Source organism: Canis aureus, chromosome 11, assembly GCF_053574225.1.
Source record: "Canis aureus isolate CA01 chromosome 11, VMU_Caureus_v.1.0, whole genome shotgun sequence".
In the NCBI taxonomy this organism is placed as follows: Eukaryota; Metazoa; Chordata; class Mammalia; order Carnivora; family Canidae; genus Canis; species Canis aureus.
This window is the reverse complement of record NC_135621.1, coordinates 31412608-31436500: the sequence shown is the minus strand read 5'-3', so window position 1 is coordinate 31436500 and position 23893 is coordinate 31412608. Positions and strand designations below refer to the sequence as shown.

The 23893-nt window shown below is 51.7% G+C and overlaps 1 long non-coding RNA gene across 5 annotated transcripts; it reads right to left on the bottom strand.

Annotated features, from left to right (window-relative positions):
- Positions 1-1962: 1962 nt before the first annotated feature.
- LOC144323805 (uncharacterized) lies at positions 1963-16470 on the bottom strand. 5 transcript variants are annotated; one of them, XR_013389139.1, is made up of 6 exons: positions 15912-16470; positions 14783-14856; positions 13686-13857; positions 13279-13404; positions 5157-8988; positions 1963-2891 (listed from the first exon to the last, which is right to left on the bottom strand). It is a non-coding gene; the product is annotated as an uncharacterized LOC144323805 (long non-coding RNA). The 5 variants fall into 5 exon arrangements; XR_013389142.1 differs by lacking the exon at positions 13279-13404 and having other exon boundaries at positions 5157-8523; positions 8655-8988; XR_013389140.1 differs by lacking the exon at positions 13279-13404 and having other exon boundaries at positions 5157-5312; positions 8655-8988; positions 15912-16457.
- Positions 16471-23893: the final 7423 nt, after the last annotated feature.

The window sequence follows — 23893 nt, the reverse complement described above, 5'->3', positions numbered from 1 at the left end:
TTTTGTGACAGCCTCTTAAGATTTATTTTTTGTTTTTTTAAAATTTGTATTGGGAGCTCCTTCTAGCTTTAGATGCTATTTGTAAGGACTTGATATCCTGAGCTGTGGCAACCATTTTATGATGTGAGGCAATAAGCTTGAGGCCGAAGTCGAAATGCTCAGAATGGCAGGGCGGAGAGCCTGGATCCTTGTTGACATGGCTGAGGCAGGGGCCCAACACCCTTGGACTACCCCCTTAACTTTACTTATTTGTTAAGTAAACACTAATGTCCTGACTGACAGCTGAGGGGCCACTGACCTTGATTTTCTTTAACTTGAAACTGAAAGCATTTGTTACTGATGCCCTCACTGACCTCTCTGCAATGCCTGTGCCTTGGGATATTGCCATAGGAATCGCAGACACGAGGTATAGGAGAGGAGCATTGACCTGGGAGCCAGCCGAGAGCGTGGGCCCCAGGCCCTCCTCCACCCCTAATTAGCCATTTGGCTCAGGGCAAAGTCACCCCCTTCTCGCTCTCTGGTTCTCTCTTCTTAGTAAAATGAGGGGTTGCATTACATCTGGGGCATCTACTAACAGGGACTCACAAGCCCTCCGAGCCACACAGGATTGCTGAGCTTTTACCACTCATGGAGATGAGTGTCGGGGGGCCAGGCTCAGCTCAGTGGTGAGTGTTTGGAGGTGACTCTGAGGAGTCAGACGGCCTGAGTCTTTACTCATCCCTCTTCCTCATTTGTCAGCAATCCTTCATCGTGCCCCAGTTTCAGGGCGTATTTTTAGTGGAAATAAACTTGAACAGCTCAGGATGACACAATTTGTTCAGGGGGTTTGGCATCATCTGCTGGCGGAACCAGGCTGGGGAGCCGGGCACGTGGCGGTGGCAAATCCCACTGACCCAGCAGGTCGGGCCAGTGGGCTGATTAGGGAAATCATCAAATTTTGCCATAAAAACAAAAAGCCTCCAGTGGCTGCAAGCCTGGGTATGATGAGTGTATTTGGCCTGAGACCCAGAATCAAGCCTGCAAGGTATTTACCAGCGAGCTGGGGAAACAGAGCTGCTATTTGAAACCCCATTTGCTTCTAAATTCGGGGCTGAATCTTGCTTGCATTTTGCTGAGCACGTTGATAAGTTTGGAAAAGCGTGTTTAGGAGTGGGCAACCAGGGAAGGGTGGGGGGAGTTTAAATCCTCTGGCCTAAATAAAGGAGGAGGATTTTGTTTCTAGAGCCACAGAGAAGGTACAATGTCATAGACACTGTTGGTGACCTGCACAGACCCCCTTTGCAGGACTGGTTCACCGGGCTGTGGATGCTGACTTACCCTTAAGCTGAGAACTACCTCCCACCCACAGAAGCCCGGGAGGCCACCCCGCCTGCCCTCAGCCGAAGAATGACCAAGGCAGAGGTCTAAAAGCCACCCCCCGATCCCCAGCTCAAAGCATGGTAAATCTGTGGTGCCCTCCTCTCCAGGGCTCCCCAGGGGCCGGGTGTGCGAAGCCTCCACTGAACCCACACCTCGGGGCCACCTCTTCTCCCCCATCTGCTTCCCTCCCTCCCCTACAAGTCCTCCTCTAGGTGCTCCCTCAACAGGTCATTTGCACAAGGTTGCTTGTTTCTCAGATGCTGCTTCTACGAAACCAGAAAGAGGGCTAGACAAAGCCCCTTGCAATGGGCAGAATGGCCAGGGCCAAAGCCTTTGAAGCACACGAATGTCCAACATTCCATTTGAACCACTGCCCCTTAGGTGGGCGGATACAGGAAAAGAGTTGTTTCAAACTCTTGCTGGGATGTAACCTCTTAGTTCATCCACTTCAATCTCAAGCATAGCCTGTCACACACAGGAATGCCCTGCAAGAATGGATTTGTGTGCATACGTGAATGTGCAAGCACAAAACGCAGGGTAAGGGGTTGGGCTTCCCAGTTGAATTGACCCAAGACAGAGACAGAACACACAGGACAAGGAGGCGAATAGGAAATGCAATTCACTCAGCAGAAACAGAAGCCGGAGGTGGCCATGAGACTGTACATTCTCCAGAAATTTGCATAAATATTGGGGAGGGCTTGGGAGCTCCTTGGGGGGTAGACTGGATCAGGTCATAAGTGGCAGAAAGACTCCAACTGGGGTGGAGGAGACTACCAGGTATATACCCGACACTCATCCTCTCTTCCGTCCTATTGGGTGGACCAATAACAGAGCATTGATCCACCCTGGACACAATGTGCCCAGTTAAAGGAATACATTTTTCCAGAGAAGTTGGGTGGCCAAGGAGATGTAGAAAAAACATTTTTTAAAGTATTTTATTTATTTATTCATGAGAGACAGAGAGAGAGAGAGAGATTGAGAGAGAGAGAGAGAGGCAGAGACACAGGCAGAGGGAGAAGCAGGCTCTGTGCAGGGAGCCCAATGTGGAACTCGATCCCAGGTCCCAGGATCAGGCCCTGGTCTAAAGGCAGTGCTAAACCACTGAGCCACCCAAGCTCCCCCAAAACATTTGTTTTTTGAATGGAACTGCTCAGAAGTATCCTTAGGAAGAGAACAGCCTTCTTGTCTTTTCCTTCTTCCTTCTCCTTCTTGCTTGGAACATAGTTGTGATGACTGGATCTCCAGCTGCCATCCAGGGCCATGATTTGACCCTGAGGGTATAAGCCACACACCGAGGATGGCAGAGCAGAAAAACCCAAGGTTCTTGAGTCTCTGAAGACCTCATGGAGGTGTCATGTCAGCCCCATGTGGTTTAAACAACTGAAATTAGAGCTCTAGTATTCTCGGCTGCACCCAGTTCCTGAGGAAGGTAGGCTTCCATCAGTAGAGCCTTTGCCAGGTACTCACTCCCTTTCTCAGGATTGTCCTTGTTCACTACCATGTTTTCCTTGGAGGCAACTTTGGGAAGCAGCCTAGTGAAAGGGAAAGAACATGAGCTGTGTGGTCAGACCAAATTGGGTTTGGAGGTTAGATCTCCTAGTTCCCACCTATCTGCCTTTTGACAGGTCAGTCTCCTTGATTGTCATTCATTCTGTAAAATGGGTATAATAACGTTTTCCTATGTCCCCAGATTCCTGTCCATTAAGTGGAGCTGCAGGTTTGCTGTAGGGATCATAGGGGATCACATATGTAGAGGGCACCCAGCTTATGGCCTGGTGCATAGTAGGCCCTTCCATTGTCTGCCTTGATGAAGTTTGAATGAAACAGACTGACAACCCTGAATGAAAACTGTGTTCAGACCATGGGGCTTGGGGTTGGGGGTTGGGTTAAGCTGAGTGCTTTTTAAGATCCTTTTGGTTTTAACATGAGGAGCACCAGAGCAGTGGGGTGGAGTCAGGAAGAGAAGGTGGGGACTGATTTTTTCCTCCCTTCACACCTTAAATATGGCTCCCGTGTTTCTGTGTTCAGTGGCTGATGTTAAAAAAGCCACAATAACTGGAGAATTCTCCCTTATGGCTCCAGGTGGCTGGGCCGTAAATGCACACCCCTCAGCTGGCGGCACCCTGAGTGTGCTGATGGAAAGTAGGGGACTGCCCTTCTCCGAGGAAGGGGTGTGGGGAAGCCCGAGGGTTGTAGCCAACCCTTGGGTTTCTTCTAGGTCTGCCCGGGTTCAGGGGGTCTCCATGTGTTCCCCTCCTCTTGAGTTAATAACAGCAGGGTGGGACCGTGTCAAATCCTTATCATGACAGCAAAGACTTATACAGTGCTAGACATACATGATGCTTTATGAGTATGAATCCATTTAATCCACAATAATCTGCTGAAATAGGCTCTGCCATTATTCCCATTTTATTCCCATTTTCTTGGGTCAATCAACCAAGAGTGGCAGTGACTCACCCAGAGTCACCACGTCTGAGTGTGGCAGGTGGCTCCCGAGTGGCCCTCCTTCCTGGCCTTCGTGCTGTCCTCTTGCAGAACTAGAAGGGGTGCTCTGGAGAGTATGCACCGTAGGTAGGGGGAGCAGGCTGGGTGAGCCTCCCTTCCCAGGTAACTTGCTCAGCTAATAAGCTCAGCCAAAGGTCAGACTTGGGAATAGTCAAGTCACCCCCCACCCCATTTCTTTGGGCTGCCGCATGGCAGGCACACAGACCGCCTCCCATCAGTGCAGCACGGCCTGTTTCCCTTCCAGCGCTGGCTCTGATGCCCATCCTTCACCCCTGCCCAGAGGTAGGAGCTGCTGTGTGTGTAGGGTCGCTGGAAAACATGGGTCTTGAAACCCTGGAAGGGTGTGCAGGAGCGGAGGTGCAGAGGTTGGTGGTGGTGGTTGGAGTGGGGGATGCTCTCTTACCTGGGGGGAGGTTCTTGGTTGCAGAAGGGGCTGTGGCTTATGGGGTGTGCAGCTCTTTGCTGCAGTTGTGGGGCTTTCAGTCCAGCTGCTCCCACCCAATATTTACCAGTAGCACCCCATCATGGGACAACACAGATGTCCTCACGTATTTCTAAGTGTGCCCTGGGGTTGGGGTGGGGACAGAGGACCAGTGACCTGAGACCTACGCTTGTTAAGTGACGTAGGGAAGAATTGTCAGGAATTGCGATCTTTCTCCTCCTCTGTCTCGATCTCTCTCTGCCTTCTTTTTTGCCCATAGGGTTCAATGTTGCAACTCCACTGGGGATGCCTGCTGTCACCTCCACATATAATAAAAAGGAACATTTATTTTACTTCCAAGGACAAATCTGAACATTCTGTGCAGTTTTATGATATTTTTGTTTTATTACTTTTTAAAGATATTTTTAAAAGTGTTTTTTTTAATTTTAATTATTCATGAGAGACACACAGAGAGAGGCAGAGACACAGGCAGAGGGAGAAACAGCTCCATGCAGAGAGCTTGATGTGGGACTTGATCCCAGGATCCCAGGATCACACCCTGAGCTGAAGGCAGATGTTCACCCACTGAGCCACCCAGGTGTCCTTATTTTTTAAAGATTTTATTTATTTATTTATTTATTTATTTATTTATTTATTTATTTGAAACAGAGAGAGAGAGAACATGAGCAGTTGGGGGGGAGGGGCAGAGGGAGAAGCAGACACCCCGCTGAGCAGGGAGCCCGATGTGGCGCTGGATCCAGGATCCAAGATCATGACCTGAGCCGAAGGCAGATGCTTAACCAACTGAGCCACCTAGACGCCCCTATGATATTTTTATATTTAAGTAAAATATAAAAATAAAATAACTTACGTTGTTCTTAAGTAAGAACAACTGTTCTGAGTGTCAAAGAACACACCAGCTTACTTCACACGATTCCACACATGCTCTGGTTTGGTCTTCGGTCCACATGTTGTTTGTCATGCTGAGAGTCATTTCTGCACTGGCATTTGGGATGGGAATGAGCGCCTACAAACAAAATAATTTCACCAGTCGAGTTTGAAGCAAATACCCTGAACTATGTGGTGTAAATTGAACACTTGGTTCCGGAGTCCTACTACAGAGGGCTTCTCAAACGTGAGTGTGCATCGGACTCAGCGGGAGGGCTTGTCAGAGCCGATTGCTGTGCCCACCCCATGGCTTCGGATTCTGTAGGTGTGAGGTGGGGCTCGTGAATCTACATTTCTAACAAGCTTCCAAGCGATGCTGGTACTGCTGGTCTAGGGACCACATCGTCCTCCCAGCAACCACACTAGCCTGACCATGAGGTCTCTTCCCTGTCAGTAATGTAAACACTGGGTACTTAACGTATGTCTTCATTTCAACACATGGTTCATTCACTCATTGGACAAATAATCACAGAACAGCTACTGTATGTCAAGGACTAGGCACTGAGGAGTTGGCAGTGGAGAAACCAAAGCCCTTGACATCAGCTAACATCCTAGTGGGAGAGGATGGCAAGTCAGAGAGCAAATTAGAAACATAGCAAGTGGGCAGCCTGGGTGGCTCAGAGGTTTAGCACCGCCTTCGGCCCAGGGTGTGATCCTGGAGACCCGGGATCGAGTTGCATGTTGGGCTCCCTGCATGGAACCTGCTGCTCCCTCTGCCTGTGTCTCTGCCTCTCTCTCTCTGTTTGTCTCTCATAAATAAATAAAATCTTAAAAAAAGAAATAGCAAAGTGACAGGCAGTGATAAGTGCTGGGAGGAAAAGAATAAAGCAGGGATAGCTGGTGCAGCATGCTGGGAGGGGCTACTTTAGAAACGATGGCCAGCAAAGAACTTTTTAAAGAGGTGACGTTTGCAGAACCTCAAACAAAAAGAATGTGAGCCATGCAGACTTCTAGGGGAAGAGCTTTCCAGGCAGAGGGAACAGCACGGACAGAGGCCCGGGGAGAGGGACACGTCTGGTGTGTTCAGGGGCCAGCCGGGACGTCCGCAGGGCTGGAAGAAAGGAGCAAGGAGGAGAGAGGGAGAAAAGAGGGCAGAAAGTGGGCGGGGCTGGCACACGGAGGGGCTGCAAGGACGTTTTAGTTGATGGAGGAAGGGAGCCACTGGAGAGTGTGACACAATCTGATTTCTGTTTTAAAAGGAGCGCACTGGACACTGTAAGGGGCATAGAGTGCAGAGGGCCAAGGGCAGAGACAGGGAGACCAGGTTCTGCCACTCAACAAAGAAATGGTGGTGGCTGGGCCGGGGCCAGAGGGGGCTAGGCAACGGAGGTGGTGACGAGTGGACAGATTTGGGGGGCATTTAGGTGGACAGAGCCAGTGGGGTTTGCTGACAACTTGAACCTGAGGAAGAAAGAGCCAGATTGGAGACAAGGGCCACCTGCAGGTTTTTAGCTGGGGCAGCCAGGGAAATGGTGGTCATTCAGGAGTGCTTCACGGGGGCTCATCCCTGGAAAGGCCACCAGGGAAAGAGACAGTGACAAGGACATGACGCCTGCCCTCCGTATCTCACATCTAGTAAAATACTCCATAAACATCGAGGGTCCAGATAAGATGACTCCCCAGAGCAGGGGCAGTTCCATGTGGGCCCCCTTTGTCAGTTTATCTGATTAGAGATATCCCTTTCTGGGCTCTGCTGGGAACAGGTGTCATGGGAGAAGCTGCCTTGGCAGCTGGTCGGGCATCTCCGCGGGTTAGAGATGTCCGGTTTATAAACTTGCTAGAATTGGAAAGAACCGAAGAAATTAGTGGAGGAGAAACCAAATAGCATTCCAGATGAACTCTGTAAAGTTTTCCTCAAATCACTCAGCATCTGTAGAGCTGATTACAGCCCCTGTGTCATAGGTACGGTGTGCTCTAACGGATTAGCAGTCTGTAGCCAGAGGCAGCCAGAGGCGGTTGTTCATCTTATTTTTTAAGATTTTATTTATTTTAAGAAAAGGATTTTATTTATTTGGGAGAGAGAGAGAGCGCGCGCACATGAGTGGGGGAGAAGCAGACTTCCCACCGGGCAGGGACCCCGATGCAGGGCTCCATCCCAGGACCCTGAGATCATGACCTGAGCCCAAGGCAGACGCGTAACCGCCTGAGCCACCCAGGCACCCTGGTGTTTTAGTCTGGATTATTCACGGGGGTCTAGCTGGCAGGAGAAGGGATGGGGGCCTCAGATTTTCTTGGCATTTTTTTCTAGTAGTCAGTTATTTCTATGTAATTCAAATATCAGATGGAGCCTGCCTACGTCTACCCCTTGAGAGCTACAAAAATACCAGTATGAACTCCCCAGTCCCATGCCCCGTGGAAGTTGAAAACAAAATTTCTGCAAACTTGAGGTAAAGGTAGACTCCTGTCATCAAAATCACTGCTCTCTCCCAGCTGTCGTGTCCCTAGTATTCGGCTTTGTCTCACCCCAAACCGATGGGACATGAAGCTCCTTGGTCCTCCATTACTTCCCACTGTCACCTGGTGAGAGGCCAGGGTTCCGTACTGACTGGTCTTCTCGTGGAGTCTTTTCCAGGATGCACGGTCCAGCAAACGAAGGTAGTTTAAAAATAACTCCAGTTCCTATTTCCGATCAAACTGAAGAGGAACTCAGTCAGATGTCAGAATTTCATTTCTCAAGACTCTTCGCCTTGACAGTTCTTGCAAACATTCCCGTGTGCCTCTACGCTTTATCACCTGCCAAACCTCTCCAGGCTTCTCTCGAATCTTCCCCCTGCCCTTTGGCTTCCAGAGTCCCTGTTCCTTTATTTCTGACCATTCTTCAAATTAAGTATTGCAAAAGGCCATAAAATATGATGGAGCAGACCGGTGAAACTTGCACTGCAGGGCATGCGTGTGCGTGTGGTAGAGGCAAACTTTGCTCATGGTTTTTATACCCACCCCCTTTCCCTAATGTGCCTACTAAAGCACTAAAGATAATTTTCTCTGTGCACGTAACCTCTCCCCTCTCCTGCCGCACTCACATGAAGCCGTCATTAGGGTGGAACGCTTTGCTGGAGATCTGCTGGGAGGAGGCAACAGGCAGAAAGCCAGGGTTTCCATCACAGAAATGCAAAAAAAACTTTAAAATCACATGAGGCATCTAGGCTCTTAAAAGACCTTTTGGCCACCTGCCACATTAGCCTGTCTTGACCCACTTGGATGGCATCTCTCTATCACCTGTCCAGTATCTCTCCTCCCAGGAACAAAAACCGTGGCTTTTCCATTCCTCGTCTTTTGTAAAACAGTTTAGCCTGTTGGCGAAGGGGTTGAAAGCATGGGCACTGGAGTTAGTCTGCCTGGGTTTGCATCTTGCCTCTGGAAAGAGTTTTGTGACAACCCGCCCTTAGTTCCTTCATCTGCAAAATGCAACTAGGACTCTTACCTTCCTCAGAGTTGTTGGGAGGATCCACTTGTCATCGTCTCTTTTTTTTTTTCTTTCAAGATTTTATTTATTTATTCCTGAGAGACACACAGAGAGGCAGAGACACAGGCAGAGGGAGAAGCAGGCTCCCTGCGGGGAGCCCAATGCAGGACTCGATCCCAGGACCCCAGGATCATGCCCTGAGCCGAAGGCAGATGCTCACCCACTGAGCCACCCAGGTGCCCCAGTAATTGACTCTTAAAGTACTTAGAGAAGCATCCGTTGTAAAGCGGTCCTTGAATGAAGCACCAGCTCTTATGATTTGGTTTTCTGGGTTCTTGGGCTCACGTGACACCTGTTAACAGAGAGACTTGTCAAAGTCTTTTTTGAACAAAGGTCATTGCGTCCCCAAGAAAGATTTTGGTACCACCTGTGAAGGCTGTTTCACCTTGTTGCTTCTGTAAAGGGCTTTGGGTTCAAATCCTGACTCTGATTTTCTAGCTTTGTGGCCTCAGGCAGATCCTTTAACCTCTGTGAGTCTCAGTTTCCTCATCGTTGAGATGGGGATGAAAGCAGGACCAATTTGCTGTGATTGTTGGGATTAAGGGAGATTGTATGTGACGCTTCTATGATAAGAATGACATATCGAACACCCATTGGGTACTGGGTGCTTTTCTATGTATTAATTCTCTGCGCAGTGAACAGTACCCAGGACATGGTCAAGTGTTACTGCAGTTAGCCCCAAAGAGCTGTGGAATGGTGGTTCCTTGGAAGGACAGGTGCACCCAGTACTATATAGTTAGAGCAAGGGGAGCAAGGAACAAGGTGAACTCAGGGATTGGGCAAGGTCCCTGGGGGCTGAGAAGTCTCCCCAAGGGATAGGGATGGAGTCCTTGAGTTGGGGCTCCTCCCTAACCAGGGAGGATTTGAACAGGAGAAACTGTGGAAGGACCTTCGGAGGGGGTGGGGCGCAGGAGCAAAGGGGCCAGTGAGATGCTGGCCCTTTGGCACCCCCACACCCTTCTGATTCAGTTCGACCCACCGACAGGTAGCGGAGCCAGGGTTCTCATAGGGGCGTGTGAGAGCCCAGAGTGGAATGGAGGGCTGCAGAAGGTGCCCTGCCTGGGAGAGGTGTTTGGATTTCAATGTCATCATCAGTAATGATAACGAAGCAGTAAGAATGAGCATTGTTCGTCCTGCTCTGAGATACCAAGCTCGCTGTCCTGGGACTGGGTTCTTTTCTTTCTCCCATTTTCCAAATGAATGAGCTTAAGCCCAGAGAGCAGAGGCCACACCTCAAATCAGTGCCAAGATATGGACTGACACTCAGGTCCCCCAGGCCAAGCCCCAGGCTGCATCATCCTGGTGTCCCAGGCAGCCTGTGTGGTGACCCCCTGGTCCTCTCCCAAGATGGAGCTGTGCCCAAGTCTTGGCCCCACGCCCTCCTTTCTGTCTCTCCCCAGCTCCCCCTTCACATTCTTAGGACATCCGCACCCCCTGGTGGGGTGAGGTCATCCGTGGGGTGGAGCTTAGTGGCCTTTGTGGGGCCAAGGGTCCCCGGGCCCCTCCCCCTACCTTCCTGGTCTGGATGGGAGAGGCAAGGTGGGGGGGGGCGGAGAGAAGCTTCTCTACGGAGGGAGGGGACGTACCTCTCCACCCTGGGTTTGGCATGTTATGTGCGGGGAATGAGAAACCCAGCGTTGCTATGGAAACTGCCATCCCTGCTCCCTTTGTCAGTCTCTGTGGGAAGTTCCCGCGTGTAAGGGTGGGGGAGGTGTGCAAGGAGCACTCCCGCTGAGCAGGGTGCTCCAGAGCAGGAGAGCTGGCCCTGGGGGTGGGGGATACAGGGGCAGGTGGCAGCTGGGATGGGGTCTCCCAGTGGCCTCGGCTGCAGGGCCTCTGACTTGAGGGTGAAGGGCAGCCGTGGAGCTCAGCTTGCTTCTCTGGAACAATCCTACTGATGGTCACTCACATTTGAAAGGCAAAGAATGGTTTGCAAAACCCCATTGCGTGGGCTCTGGAAAGAGCTTGGGACCTATAGTGGCTGAGACTCAGGCTTGAATACTTGCACAGCTGGCTTCCCCATGCCTTAGTTTCTCCATATCTACAAGACGTGCCGAGTGACAGCAGCCTCATAGAGTGGTTACATGGGGCCGTGACTCCATGCACCTGTCCTGTGCCTGGTGTCCCATGCCCAGAGGAGGCATCAAATTAAGTGGGGTCTCCCTTCTCACCTGACCTGATTCGGGCTGGTAGTATGAGCCCTGCTTTACAGATTAGGAGACTGAGGCCCAAGGAAGGAAGGGGCTCACAGTCCCCAGGGAGTTGGGTCAGGGCCGTTCCCCACAGTCCCTCTGGTTCTCGGCTGCTAACTGGAGCTGACCTTAATTGCTGGGCATGTGACCTGCGGGGTTCCGGCTACCTGAACCACATCGGAAGCCCCAATCCCTCTTGACTCTCTCATCAGAGGGACCAGGCCTGTGGCAGAAGCAACTCTCCTTTGGCTTTAAATATTAAAACAGAATAAAATGCTTTGCTTTCTCTGTGGAAGCAGAAGATGGGGGTGGGGGGGAAAAAACAACCCTCCAAGTCCCAACACCAACACCCTCCCTCCCTGCCAGCACCCCTCTTAGCTCCCAGAACAGAAAGGAGCCTTCCAGGTGATTTGTTAGCTCTTTCTGGGGCAGAAAAAGGTGGAAAACTAATTTTAACTTCTCAGGGATTTTTTTTTTTAGCCTTTGTTTTTCAGACCTGGGGTAGGAGGACATCAGGTGCCCCCTGAGTCTCAGAGTCAAGGGAAGATTTATAGAAGGTGGTAATTTTTGCTTCCACCAGACAGGTCCTACAGATCGCAGGGTAGAGATGCCAAGAAGGCCAGGGTCCTGTGGTGCCCACCTTCTCCCCTCCCCAGAAAAGCTCCTGCTCATTCCTCCCCCAAATCCAAGGAAAGTATCACCCAGGGAATTAGGCGGAAGCCAGATGTGTGAATTTGTGAACCTCAGATTTGCTGTGTGGCCTCAGGCAAGCACTTCACCTCTCTGGGCCTCAGGTGCCTCATCTGTTGCAAGGGGATGGTAACTGCTGTCTCACCCACCTCCCAGGGTAGCCATGGAGGCTCAAAGCGGTGCTGGGCTGATTTCTTGGCTCCAGCTTTAAGAGGGAAATACCAAAACTGGAGAAGTTCCTACAGTGATTGGAATGGGGCAGGGACCCCCCAGTCCACCCGCTGGAGAAAGAGGAACCAAGAGATCAGGCTCTGTTTTTTGTGCCCAGCCCAGTGCTCGACACATGCAGGGTCTCTAATGCACATGTATGAATGACAATCAATGAGGGTTCCCACTGGGGAGGGTGACAAAGGTCAGCCTGGAGAAGAGTTTCATGGGCAATTGGCTAATTGGTCTCCAAGCAGAGGAAAAGCTGTCATGTGGCATGTGGAAGAGATGCTTAGAGACAGATCCTAGGGGCAATTTCAATTCCATTCGAGGGCCATGGGCTAGCAGTGGGGGAAATGAGCTACTCTTACTCCCAAATTTTTTTTTTTTTTTTTTTTTATGTAGGCTGCACGCCCAACATGGGGCTTGAACTCATGATCTGGAGAGGAAGAGCCCCATGCTCTACAGACTGAGCTAGCAGGTACCCCTTGGAAATGAGCTCCTATTAAGTGTTTGTAATGTGTCAGGGAACTGATAGAAACTGGTAGGCTTTACTGAGCCCCAGCCGGGAGGTTGTAAAGGTTCTCCTGAACTCCCACGAGTGCTGGCGCCAGTACCCCTGCAGCAGGCACCCCCACCCCTGCAGCAGGCATCCCCCACCCCCTGCAGCAGGCAGGGCTTATGCAACCAGGTGAGCTGAATGCATCTCCCACCACCGCCACCACCCGGCTAAGGCCTCCGGGCTGGCCTGTCTCCCACACCCCGATGCCCTGGTCACCCGAAGAGACAGGCGTGTGTGTATCCAGAACGAGGCCTGGAGAGTGACCGAGGCCAGTGCTGTCTCGGCTGCAGGTGTCTGTTCCTGCTGAATAAATCATTATCAGGGCCCTTCAAGCATCTTCCCCCAGAGGAGCGCTCTCTGCCTCCCAGATGCTATCTCCCGCCCTGCCCCCGCAGGAAGCCAGGTGGCACTTACGTGCCCCTTCTTCAACAGATGGTGAGCAGGGGCGAGCCCTCCACCTGCTCAGGCTTACGTTTCTCAAGCTGGAATCAGCCCCTCCAGCGGTCCCCATGAAGCCCAGCTGACTGCCGCTCTGCCCTGCCTCGCCCTGCTCAGAAGCCCCCACCCACCCCCACCCTCACCCCGCTCCCTAAGCACCTGCTGGAGGTGGCCTCCCTGCACCTGCCGCTCCCCAGAAGACACTCTGCTAGAGTCACCCCAGCATTCTTAAATGCTCTGTGTGGGTCCACCTCCATGGCTTTGCTCACGCTGTCCTCTCCCACAGGGGTCTCCCTTCCCACCTCGATGGTGCACCCCAGTTCCTGGCCATGCTGAGGGCTGTACCCGCAGGGCTGGGTTTTGTCACCTGGACCCCATGTGCTGTTGGTCACGCTGACTCCAAGCCTCTCCAGGGCAGTGCCCGTGTCCCCAGTGTTTTACGCAGGGTGGGCACACGGGCCCCTCCGCACACTCTGTGCTATTGCCTGCTCACCTGCTTGTCCTCCCCTGGACCCAAAGTTCCAGAAGGCCAGGGATGTGTCCCTGTTGTCCACCAGTGTCTATTTCTACCTTGTTTGTATTCTTAGGGCCTGGAGCAGAGTCTAGTCTACCCTCGCTCCTGTAAGAAAGAAAGAAACCAAGAAAGAAAGAAACAAAGAAAGACAAAGAAATATTGTCTTGAAAGCTGGATCTCTCCAGACGCCTCCAATTCATCGAATCTCTATTTTAGAAACCCTCGAGCTGGCGTATCTTCCTATTATTATCTATTCTACCTTGTGTCAGGATCTTGTCTAAAATGCCTGGGGAGCACTTTTAACTCAATTCCAGAAGAGATGGTTTATACCTGACACAGATGAGTAAATAACTCTCAGATCATCTACTGTGGCCCCCGTTACGCACCTTGGCACAGCCATCACGCTGACGTGGCGGTCGCTGCGCTGCGCCTGTCATCCCATTTGTAAGATGACCTTTGCAGGCCATACATTTTTATGCAGAGAAATTCAGTTCAAGTTTGTAACTGACTCTGGCTATCACATGTCTCTGAATATTCTTCGGCCAAAAGTAACAAAATCTGAGGGGACCAGATAAGAAAGATGAAGGATTAATTACTCATCTTGGTTGAGTGTTGCTGGCGGGCTGGGCTCATTCGCTGGAGGCAGTGGGGGGGGGGCAGGGCAGAAACCCAGTGGGGGACAGAGAGGACCCCAGGCGGCAGAGAAGCAGGGAGGGAAGAAATGATCTGGACAGGACAGCATGCAGGACGTCTTGCTCCCCCACCAGCAGGAACCTGGCTTTCTGGGGCCCCCCGGGGGGGGGGTGACAGCAAGAGCAACCCTAGTGTGCTTTGCTCCCCTCTGCCACTCGTATGTCATGTTTCCACCTTCCCCAGACCTTCCACATCCCTCATGTCATCTAGTCGCCCAATCTCAGACTGCAAGAGGGCACACAGGTCACCTGCATGGGCTCAAACCTTTGTATTCTCCCCGGAGATGCTCATCCCACCTGTGCCGGCCCGGGGCCAGTGACAGGCAGCAGCTCGCTGTCCACGAGGTACCCCGTGCCAGCCTCGATGGTCAGAGGGTGTGCCGCGGTGCGAAGCGAGCCTGGGGGCATTGCAGCCAGATCTTGGAGTTCTGGCTTTAAGCAGCTCTGTGACTCTGAGTCATGTACCTGCTGCATCTGGGCCTCTGCCCCCCGGGGGCTGGGATGCAGGGCTGCAGGGGTGTGTTTCCCAGGGTGGGGGACAGAGCATCACAGCGGTTAGGAGTGCAGGCTTCCCAGTATGCAGAGCGGGACTCGAGGACTGGCACTGCCATTTTCAAGCTGGGTCACCTTGGGCATATGGCATGAGCTTCCGTTTTCCCATCTGGTGGAGGGGGTAGTGACAGCACCTCTCATGGGATCATCATGTGGACTAAATGAAGCCCAGGAGCTCGGGACCAAGGGAAGGTAATGATACCGGTCATCGCTGACAGAGCACTTTAGGGAACGCGTACCGTTTGCCAGGCTCTGTTCTAGGACGGACGGACGTCTGTATAAATGGCCATACGCCGTGATCCGAGGGCTACTCCTGAGTTGAAGAATGTTATTAGCCCTAGTTCACAGACATGCAGAGATGGGACGTAACTCTCCCAGGATCCCACGGCTGGCTGGCGGCAGGGTCGGGATTCGAACGCAGGCTGTGTGGCTCCAGACACTGGGTCCTCGCCCTAACCTTTACAGCCTCTCAGCAGGGTCAGGGCGGCCGTGTCCTAGCCATCGCAGCAGACCTGCCCCCCACCAACACCCTGCGGACCCCTCTCGCGTTGTGTGTGCTTGCCCGTGCCCACATCTGTGTGCATACGTGTGCCTGCCGCGTGCTCGCACGCCGGGGCTGCACCGTGTTTTCATAAATCCAAATTGGCGTTACGTTAACAGTGACTAAGTAATAGTAAATCATCACTGATAGAACCCAGCCGGGGTTGGCATGTCATGCTACAGTTTTCCGAAACCTGCTCACGTCCATAAAAACATGGTCTGTTGGTCTCATCATAGTCCTGGGTGGTAAAGGGGGCAGGTGGTAGGTGGTTCAGAGAAGGGTCACCCAGCTGGCTAACGACACAACAAGGAGAAGCCAAATCCCCTAAGGGCCCTCATTCACGGTCTCTCATTCTCTGCCCTTAGGGGTGTGGTCTGTGCTGGTCCAGGGCAGCCTAACAATTTTTAACACTTCTAATTTAATGCTAATTTTGTTTTTTAAACTAGTTTTATTTGATAGAACGATTTGAGAGGAACCTGGGAGCCCAGAAGCTAGTGAAGGGTTAAGATTTGTCATCTAATGTGATTAGTCAAAGTCTGAGTTCTCACCGTGCCCAACGCAACCTAACGCCGCTTCCCATCTTCTCTGGATGTGTGGCCGTGAAGGCTGAGGTTGGCCGCTGCCGGCAGGCACCGCCGCAGCCCAGCCCAACCATTCAGTTTTCCCTAATGCTGATAACCTTTTTTATTATATATATTTTTTAAAGCTAAGCTCTTTGCAGGCGTGATCTCTGTGACTTGCGACAACCTGCTAAGTGGCTATTAATATTATCCCCCATTTTGCAGATGGGGAAACCGAGGCCCAGAGAGGCTCGGCAGTGTACTTACAGTTAAAGGCGGGAAGTAGTGGTGCTGAGATCCACACCCAGGCTGTGTGTCCCCAGTGTCTGGGGGAGTCACCGTCTCTGTGCGGTGGCCCCACTCTCCTGCAGCTTCTTTGCCAGCAGGGCTCCTCCTCTGCTGCCAGGACCCCAGTGGGGGAGGACCGTGGCGCTGGGAGGTGGAAGGGAAGGGAGGGTGAGCCTGGCTTGCAGCAGTGGCCACCCAAGGCCAGGGCAACTGGGCGGTTAACCTGCACGAGGCTCCCCACCAGGCTGCTCTCTCCAGCTCCTCATCACAGTCCTTAATTACGTGCTCACAGCGGTTCCCAAGCGGAGGGCGAGAAGGAAGGGTGGCAGAGCCAGCATCCAGATGGCCCTTCTGGCGAGCGTGGGCTTCATCTGGTCTTTATGTAAGAGTCGCTCTGCTTCCCAGATTGCCTTTGAGGCAGACGTTTAAACACTTGTTTTGTGTTTATGATACAGAGGAAGAAATTAAAAGGCCCCCAGGGGAAAAGGAGAAAAAAAAAAAAAAAACAACAACCCAGAAGTGATTCTGGGGGCTTGTCAGGCAGAATAGAGAGAGAAACCAGGTCTGGGACTGGTTTCAAGAGAATGACAAGCAGGTGGCTTCCCTGGGTGTGGGTGGTGAGATCCAGGAAGGAGGGTGAGCACCATTCTGGTGACAAAACGGGGCAAGAAATGACCAGTGCTTGAGGGCCTGATGTGTGCTAAGCACCGCAGTAGATTTTATATGTTGTCTCTAATTCTCTCAGCATCCCTGCTTTACAGATGCAGAAACTGAGGCCAGGGAGGCTCAGTGTCTTGGCCAGCATTAGGTTGCCTGAGAGCTAACCTTCGCCTGGGACTTCTAGACGTTTTCACGTGGAACACTTTCCTACACTGTCCCCCACTCAGTCCCTCGTCCTGCAGAAAACCTCCCCAGAAAACCCAGCCCAGGAGTGTGAGCCCCTCCTCCCCGAGTTTCCCATCCTCACGGCTCCTGAACTGGATCTCTAACTTCATCTGACCTTCGGTTGCTCTGGAGCTCAGGTTCCTCGAATCTGTTGGGAGAGGCCTTCGCGGCTATCACTCCAAGCCACCATTGGGTTTTTAGGTTCTCCCCAAGGCACCCTGACCTCTGCTTGGACATTTGCATGAACAGGGAGGGAACCCCTTGCCCTTTTGGGCAAAGGTGGTGGTTTGGCACTTCTCTGTTACAGAATCTCCTACCAAGGCTTTTCCTTTCTCGTCTACACCCTTCATGTGGAGGTTGCAAGGATATACAATCACCATCTCTTTCCCGATGAGGATGCTGGGTGTTCACCCAAGGTCACATAGCGAGCTGGGACTGAGCAGGAGCTAGAACTGGCCCGGCCCCTGGCCGGGTGCACCTCGCTCTGTCTGCCTAGCCTCGGTGATGAGCCAGGACCCCCGGGAGGATGGGGCTGGAGGGATCACAGGACTCGTGGGTGGGGGGCAGTGAGTGTGGAGATGGAGCTAGGGGCAGAGGCTCTCTGGATGTTGCTAGAACAAGCCAGTTTTCGTTCTGGTCTTTTATGAGCCTGTATATCCTTGTAGACACCGTGGTCAAAATTGACGGTTACAAGACAGAAACAAAGCAAATGGATCTATTTCCGTTGTTTTTTGTTATATAACCAACCATCCTAAAACTTGGTGGCTTAAAATAACAATGGTTTTATGATTTCTTGTGCTTCTCTGGGAGGTAGGGTCACAGCCGGACACGCATGCAGACATTCTGCTGATGGCTGGAAGGTCCTAGAAGGGCCACATCAGTTCCCCCTCCATGTGGCCTTTCCACCTGGTCTCTGCCTCCTGTAGGACGGCTTGGATTTCCTTACCACACGGTAGCTGGATTTGGGGAGAGCGAAAGTGAAAGCTTCTGGGTCCTTTGAGGCCCAGGCTGGAACTGGCACCATGTCACTTCCGCCACATTCTGTTGGTCAAAGCGAGTCATGGTGTATCCGGGACTCCACCTCTTAATGAGAGGACTCGGGGGTGGGCCATATTTGCAGACAAACTCCCACAGGAAGTTGATAGGGATGAGGGAACGTGGAAGGGAATTAAGATGGGATTTGCACAAATTTGAGCTATGCACAAATTTCTGGAAGCATATTTGGTGCATACAGCGAGGCTCACCGTCCATCCGCATGGGGCTGGACCTGGGGGGGTCTGGCAGCTGCCTCTGCCTCTCTTCCACTACCCTGCTTTCCCCTTCATCAAACAACCCCATCGGCAGGAGACCACTAAAGTGAAAAAGAAATACACCAAGGCCACAGTCATTACCATCCTGGAACATTGGATTCTATTTCTGGCAGATCTGAGGTAGTTGGCAAACCTCTACCCCCTGCTTCCCTGGCTCAGCACTCGGAGGTAATGAGCCCACTGTATTATGTGGCATTAGCAGAAGTGCCAGGTGCCGACCGAGAGAGGAAGCAGAGTCCCCGTGCTCTGCGAGCATCAGCATGGCCTGGCGCAGGGGGTTCCGCTCTGGGCCCAGGGGAAGGCAACTCGCCTCGATCGAGTGCCCACTGTGTGCCAAGTGCTGCCAGGCATGTCTGGCCCCTGCTTCTCCTCTGAGCCTCCTCTTGTGCGATTTTCCCTCTTCCCACTTCCACGTCGATCTGGGTGTGTATTTTAGTTCTTCAAATGGGCCACTCGTTCACGCGTTCTCTCCCTGGCCTTTGCGTACTGTGTCTTCTGCCTGAAACACGCTTTCCCTGGTTGACTCCAGGCAAACTCCTCCACTCAGGATCCCTGCCTCCTCTGCTAGATTTAGGCTCCTAGTCCAGTGGTCTCCGAGCGTTTGTTGAATGACTGGATGATGGAATGGATGAGTCTTCACCACAGCCTCCTTGACAGATGAGACAACTGAGGCACAGAGAGAACTACCTTGTCCCTGAGCGGAATGAGGTGAGAGACAGAGCCAGACGGCTTGGTGGCCAAGCTTGTACCCTTTCTACCACAGCTGGCTCGTAAGGGCAAATGCAGGTGTGGCCAGTGGTGACAGGGAGGGGCAGAAGGTGAAAGTGAGAATCCCATTGCTCAGAGACAGTAGTGCCAGAGACGCAAGTGGACTCTGGAGCCAGGCTGCTGAGCTGCGCGGCGTTTGGCTGAGCCCCTGTGGCCTGGTCTCCCTCAGTCTCTCTCAAATTGAGGGTTTACAGGCACCTTCTCTGTAGACAAGAGCTGCCAGACCAGCAGCCCAGTTGGCTGTCGGAATCTGGAAAATTGTGCTAACCCCTAGGGTCTTTGACACCCCCTGGGGAGAAGGGCCCAGGGTAGACTCCAGGTCGGAATCAGGAGGTGTTGATCCCAGAGGTGCAGTCAGAATGCTGCACTGGAGATGACTTCCTACCATGGAGAGAGCACTGATTTTAGAGTCCCACACAGATTCAGGATCCCAGCTCCACCAATAAGAGCTGAGTGACCTTGGCCCACTTAACCTCTCTGAGCCTCAGTTTCCTTATCTGGGAAACAGGGATAAGATACTCTTCATAGGGTTATTGAGAAGGTCAAATGAGTTAATTGGTGCATCAAGCTTAGAGCAGGACCAGCCTCCCTGACCCGAGCTTGGCATAAAGGAAACGGTTGACAAATATTAGGCTAGAAGATCTGTTGTTCTCCCGTTGCCGTTGAACCTCTCCTGCCTCTCAGCTGCTCTTCCATGTAACGTTTTTGCTCTGCATGCTTCCTGGGGCTGTAGGAAGCTTAAATATGATGAAGGATGAAGAAGACACCTGTAGAGCCTTGTCCAAGGGGCAAGGCTAAAACAAGTTGTGTTCCCTTTCTGTCTCCATCTGGACCACACCAGGTCAAGGCCAAGGGCCTGATAAACATCCAGAGAGGAGCAGAAATTTCATTGGCTTGGGAGATGGTTATGGTGGTGGTGATGGTGATGATGGTGGTGGTGATGGTGATGATGATGAGGATGGAGGTGATGATGTAGTTGGAGATGATGGAGGTGGAGATGATGACAATGATGTTGGATGGATACATGGATGGATGGATGAGCATATCCAGGCCAAGCTTTAAGAAGATGATAAGATATCATTAAAAGATAAGGACTACTTGTTTCAAGGACTCATGTGTTTTTCAGTCCTCCACCCTTACTAGTCAAGTGACTTTGGACAAATCACTGCACATCTCTGAGCTTCAGTTCCCTCCCCTGTACAATGGGAACAAACTACTGCCCTGCGTACTTAACAGGGAGCACCCATGGAGATCGTGCCATGATCGTTTTCACGCACATGAGCAGCTGTGGTTGCTGCTGTATGGGAGAGTCAACCCTACCCAAGGCGGTCACTGCTGTCAAGCAAATTGACTCCAGCGCAAGTTCTGTTGCTTCTTTGCCCAGGCATCTTTGAGCCAATGAGGTCCTTCCCAGCCTCCTCACCTACAAATGAGGCTAATCGTGCTACCCTCTCATAGGGTGGTGGCCTGACTAAAATGGGTTCTTGTAGTTACACGGGCCAACCCAGTACCTGAGAGAAGTAGGGACTTTAGGAATGGTTCTTATTATGATTGAAAGCCTGTGGTCCATTCTGGCTATTTCTTTCCTGGCTACACCATTAGCCTGGGTAGATCTGCTGTATGATCATGTTTTCCTGGTCATCACTGCTCCCTGCAAAACTATCTTGTGGCACATTCTTCAAGGACTAGATGAGGTCACAAGGGGCTGCCCTGTATGGTTGTGCAGGTTGCTCACTGGCTCAAGGGCTCTTAGCTAAGGAAATTCAGCTTATTCTCCTCCCCTTCCCCTGCCCACCAAAGCTGTGAGCCTTAGAGAAGTTCTGCTTCTTCCCGAAAGAAGCAACTTTCCTCATTTGTATAAAAATTAGTGCTAGGGGGTGCCTGGGTAGCTCAGTCAATTAAGCACCTGCCTTTGGCTCAGGTCATAATCCCGGAGTCCTGGGATAGAGCCCCATGTCATTGGGCTTCCTGCTCAGCTGGGAGCCTGCTTCTCCCTCTCCTTCTGCCACTCCCCCTGTTGTGCTCTCTTTCTTTCTCTCAAATAAATAAAAAAATCTTAAACAAAAACAAAAACAACCAGAGCTACAAAGCACTGGAGTCACCTATAGTGGGAAAGATTGGGCCACATGACGGCTAATTAGGTTTTACCAATTCTAATCTGCTAATCAGTGCTTCTCAAACTTTGGCATGCACCAGAATTACTGGGAGGGCTAGCTAAAACCCAGATGGTTAGACCTTGCCTCAGATCTTCCCATTCAGTGGGTCTGGGGTGACACCTGTATTTCTTTTTTTTTAATTATTTTTTTAAGATTTTATTTGTTTTAACACATACACACACACAGAGCACAAGCAGGGGGAGAGGCAGAGGGAGAAGCAGACTCCCTCCTGAGCGGGGAGTGCGGTATGGGGATCGATCTCAGGACCCTGGGATAAAGACCTGAGCCAAAAGCAGATGCTTAATCAACTGAGCCATCCAGGACCCATATTTCTAACAAGTTCTGGATAGTGCTAATGCTGCTGGTCCAGGGACCAAACTTTGAGAACCACTGCTCTACCACTGAGCAAACCAGGCTGCACATTAGAATCACCTGGGAGAGCTTTAAACAGTGTGGATATCAAGCCTAACACCAGAGCAATTAAATCAGTGCCTCTGAGCAGGAGCCTGGGCTTTGTTATCATCTAAGCCTCCCCCAGGGTGATTTTTATGCTCTGCCAGGGATAGGAACCACTGTTCTAGAAAAGCAGCTGGGGATGTGACAGGACGTGGATTGGGCTAACTCATTATTTCCCTTTGGAGAAATGTCTTTCAGATCCCTCCCACTAGCGGCCTGGCTCTGAACAGCCTCCTTGAGCCTCAGTTTCCCCTTCTGTAAGTGGGGCTGTTAGGAGAACTAAATGGAACTCTGCCTCACTGTGTCTGCCCTCCCTTCCTCTTGTTTCCAAGGAGAGCTTGTGCATCGCTTCTGCTCTGCGGCTGTTGAGCTGCACACAATTCAATAAGCATTTATTAAAAACTCACAACGTGTAAGATGCTGCCCTTAATGATGTGAGACTACAAAGATGAATCAGGCTCTGTCCCCACTGCAAGGAGCTCACGTGTTAATGGGGATGATGAGGCATGTGTCCAAAATGTAAGGAGGATGTGACACAGGCCATAAAGGAAGTAATCATGGTGAAGGCTACTGTATGCAAGGGCCCCAGTGTGAGGCACTTTATAGTATATTTTAATCCTCCCAACAATGCATAAGATAGTCACTATAACACCCACTTTACAGGTAAAGAAACTGAGGCTGTAAAGGAATGGTTTGGGTTTGTTTTTATTTTTGTTTTTGCCATGGGATCCCAGAAGAGGATGCCACTCACACCACTGGAAAGTCTAGGAGGGTTTGTGGGGGAGAGGTGTAAACACCACACTTTGAGGGATTTGTAGAAGTTCACTGGGTAAAGATAGGGAAAAAGTTATCCCAGATAGAGGGATCTGACACACAAAGGCCTGGAGGAGGGAAATCCCAACTTCTTCAGGGACCTGGAGGTGGTTTCATTTAGCTGAAATGCAGGCTGATGATGGGACATGATGGGGGCTATATCCCAGTTAGAGACTTTGCACGCTGGACTCAGGAGTTTAGATTTTATGTCTTGAGCCATAACAACTCTTGAGCAGGTGGCAGCATATTTTTGAAAAAGATTAAAGTGGTCATGGATTATGAGGGGGGATACAGGGACCCCAGTAAGCGAGGTGATAACTGCAACAAATGGACCACGTGAGATGGTGAGGCGAATGAGCAGGGGAAGGAGGATAGGACAGTGGGGACACTGGGAAGTGTGCTGTTGCCACGTGAAGCTTCTTTGGGCATCGATCCCTTATGTGCACCTGCTTATTGACTAAGCCATTCTGCATTTGAGGAGGGGCAGGGGTAGGGGCAGGAGCAGGTGGGTCTCCCAGGGCCGGGCAGCTCCGTGTGCAGCAAGGCTCAAGACATGGTCCATAGAGCGTGACCGGCTGAGTGGAGGATGGGGCTGAAGCAGCAAGTAATGGGTCTTGGGCCGGCTCAGAGCTAGCCGCCTGCCACATTTCCCGGATGAGAGTGGGAGAACTGGCCCGATGGCCTGAGTGCCTCTGACCTCAGCCTTTCTGGGGAAGCATGACACCCTGCCTGCCTCGTGCTGTCAAGCTTACAGCCAGCTCAAGGCTCCCAGCCTCTGTGTGCTGAGCACAAGCCCTCCTGGGCTGAAGCCAGTTCCTAGAAGCAAAGTCTGGATGTGGAAAGTGCCGGGCTGGGATCCTGCCACTTGCTGGCTGGGTGACGTGGGGCACATCCCTTAGCCTTAGCCCAGGTTGCACATCTTCTGATGGGGGGATTAAACACAATCAAGTAATGGAAGTGCCACACACTCCACCTAGTCCTTCCTCCACCTGCCCCACGTTCTCTGGTTGACATTCCTACAGAATCTCAAGACCACACAGGGACAAAGCAAAGCAAGTCACTTTCTATAATCAAAGTCTATTTCAGCACTTTTGTCACTGTGGACCTAGCATATCGTACCCATTTTATAGGCGACACAACCAAGGCCCAGAAGAAAGCACAAGCGGAGTTTCCTTAGCTAAGTGTCCTTGAGCTGCACAACCACACAACCATACAGGGCAGCCCTTTGTGACTCCATCTGGTCCTTGAAGACTGGCCAGCCATGGAAACATGACTGGCCCAGGGCCAAATATTTGAGGGGCTACAGGGGCAGGACTTGAACGTCAGTCTCTCACGGAGTGGAGCTGGCCCCTCAGCTTGGTGCCGCTCAGACCCTCACCCTCACCACCCTCAGGTCCACTGTGAGGTGGGAGGAGAGGTCTGGTAGAGGAGGGAGGATTGGCAGACACGCTCAGGTCCCGGGTTCTGCAAGTGATGGACGGGTCTCTGGCTGATACAAAATCCGGTTTGATACACAGTGCGTGCGCCTTCACCGCATCACACAGTGAGAATCTTCTCTTTCAGCCTCCGGAAA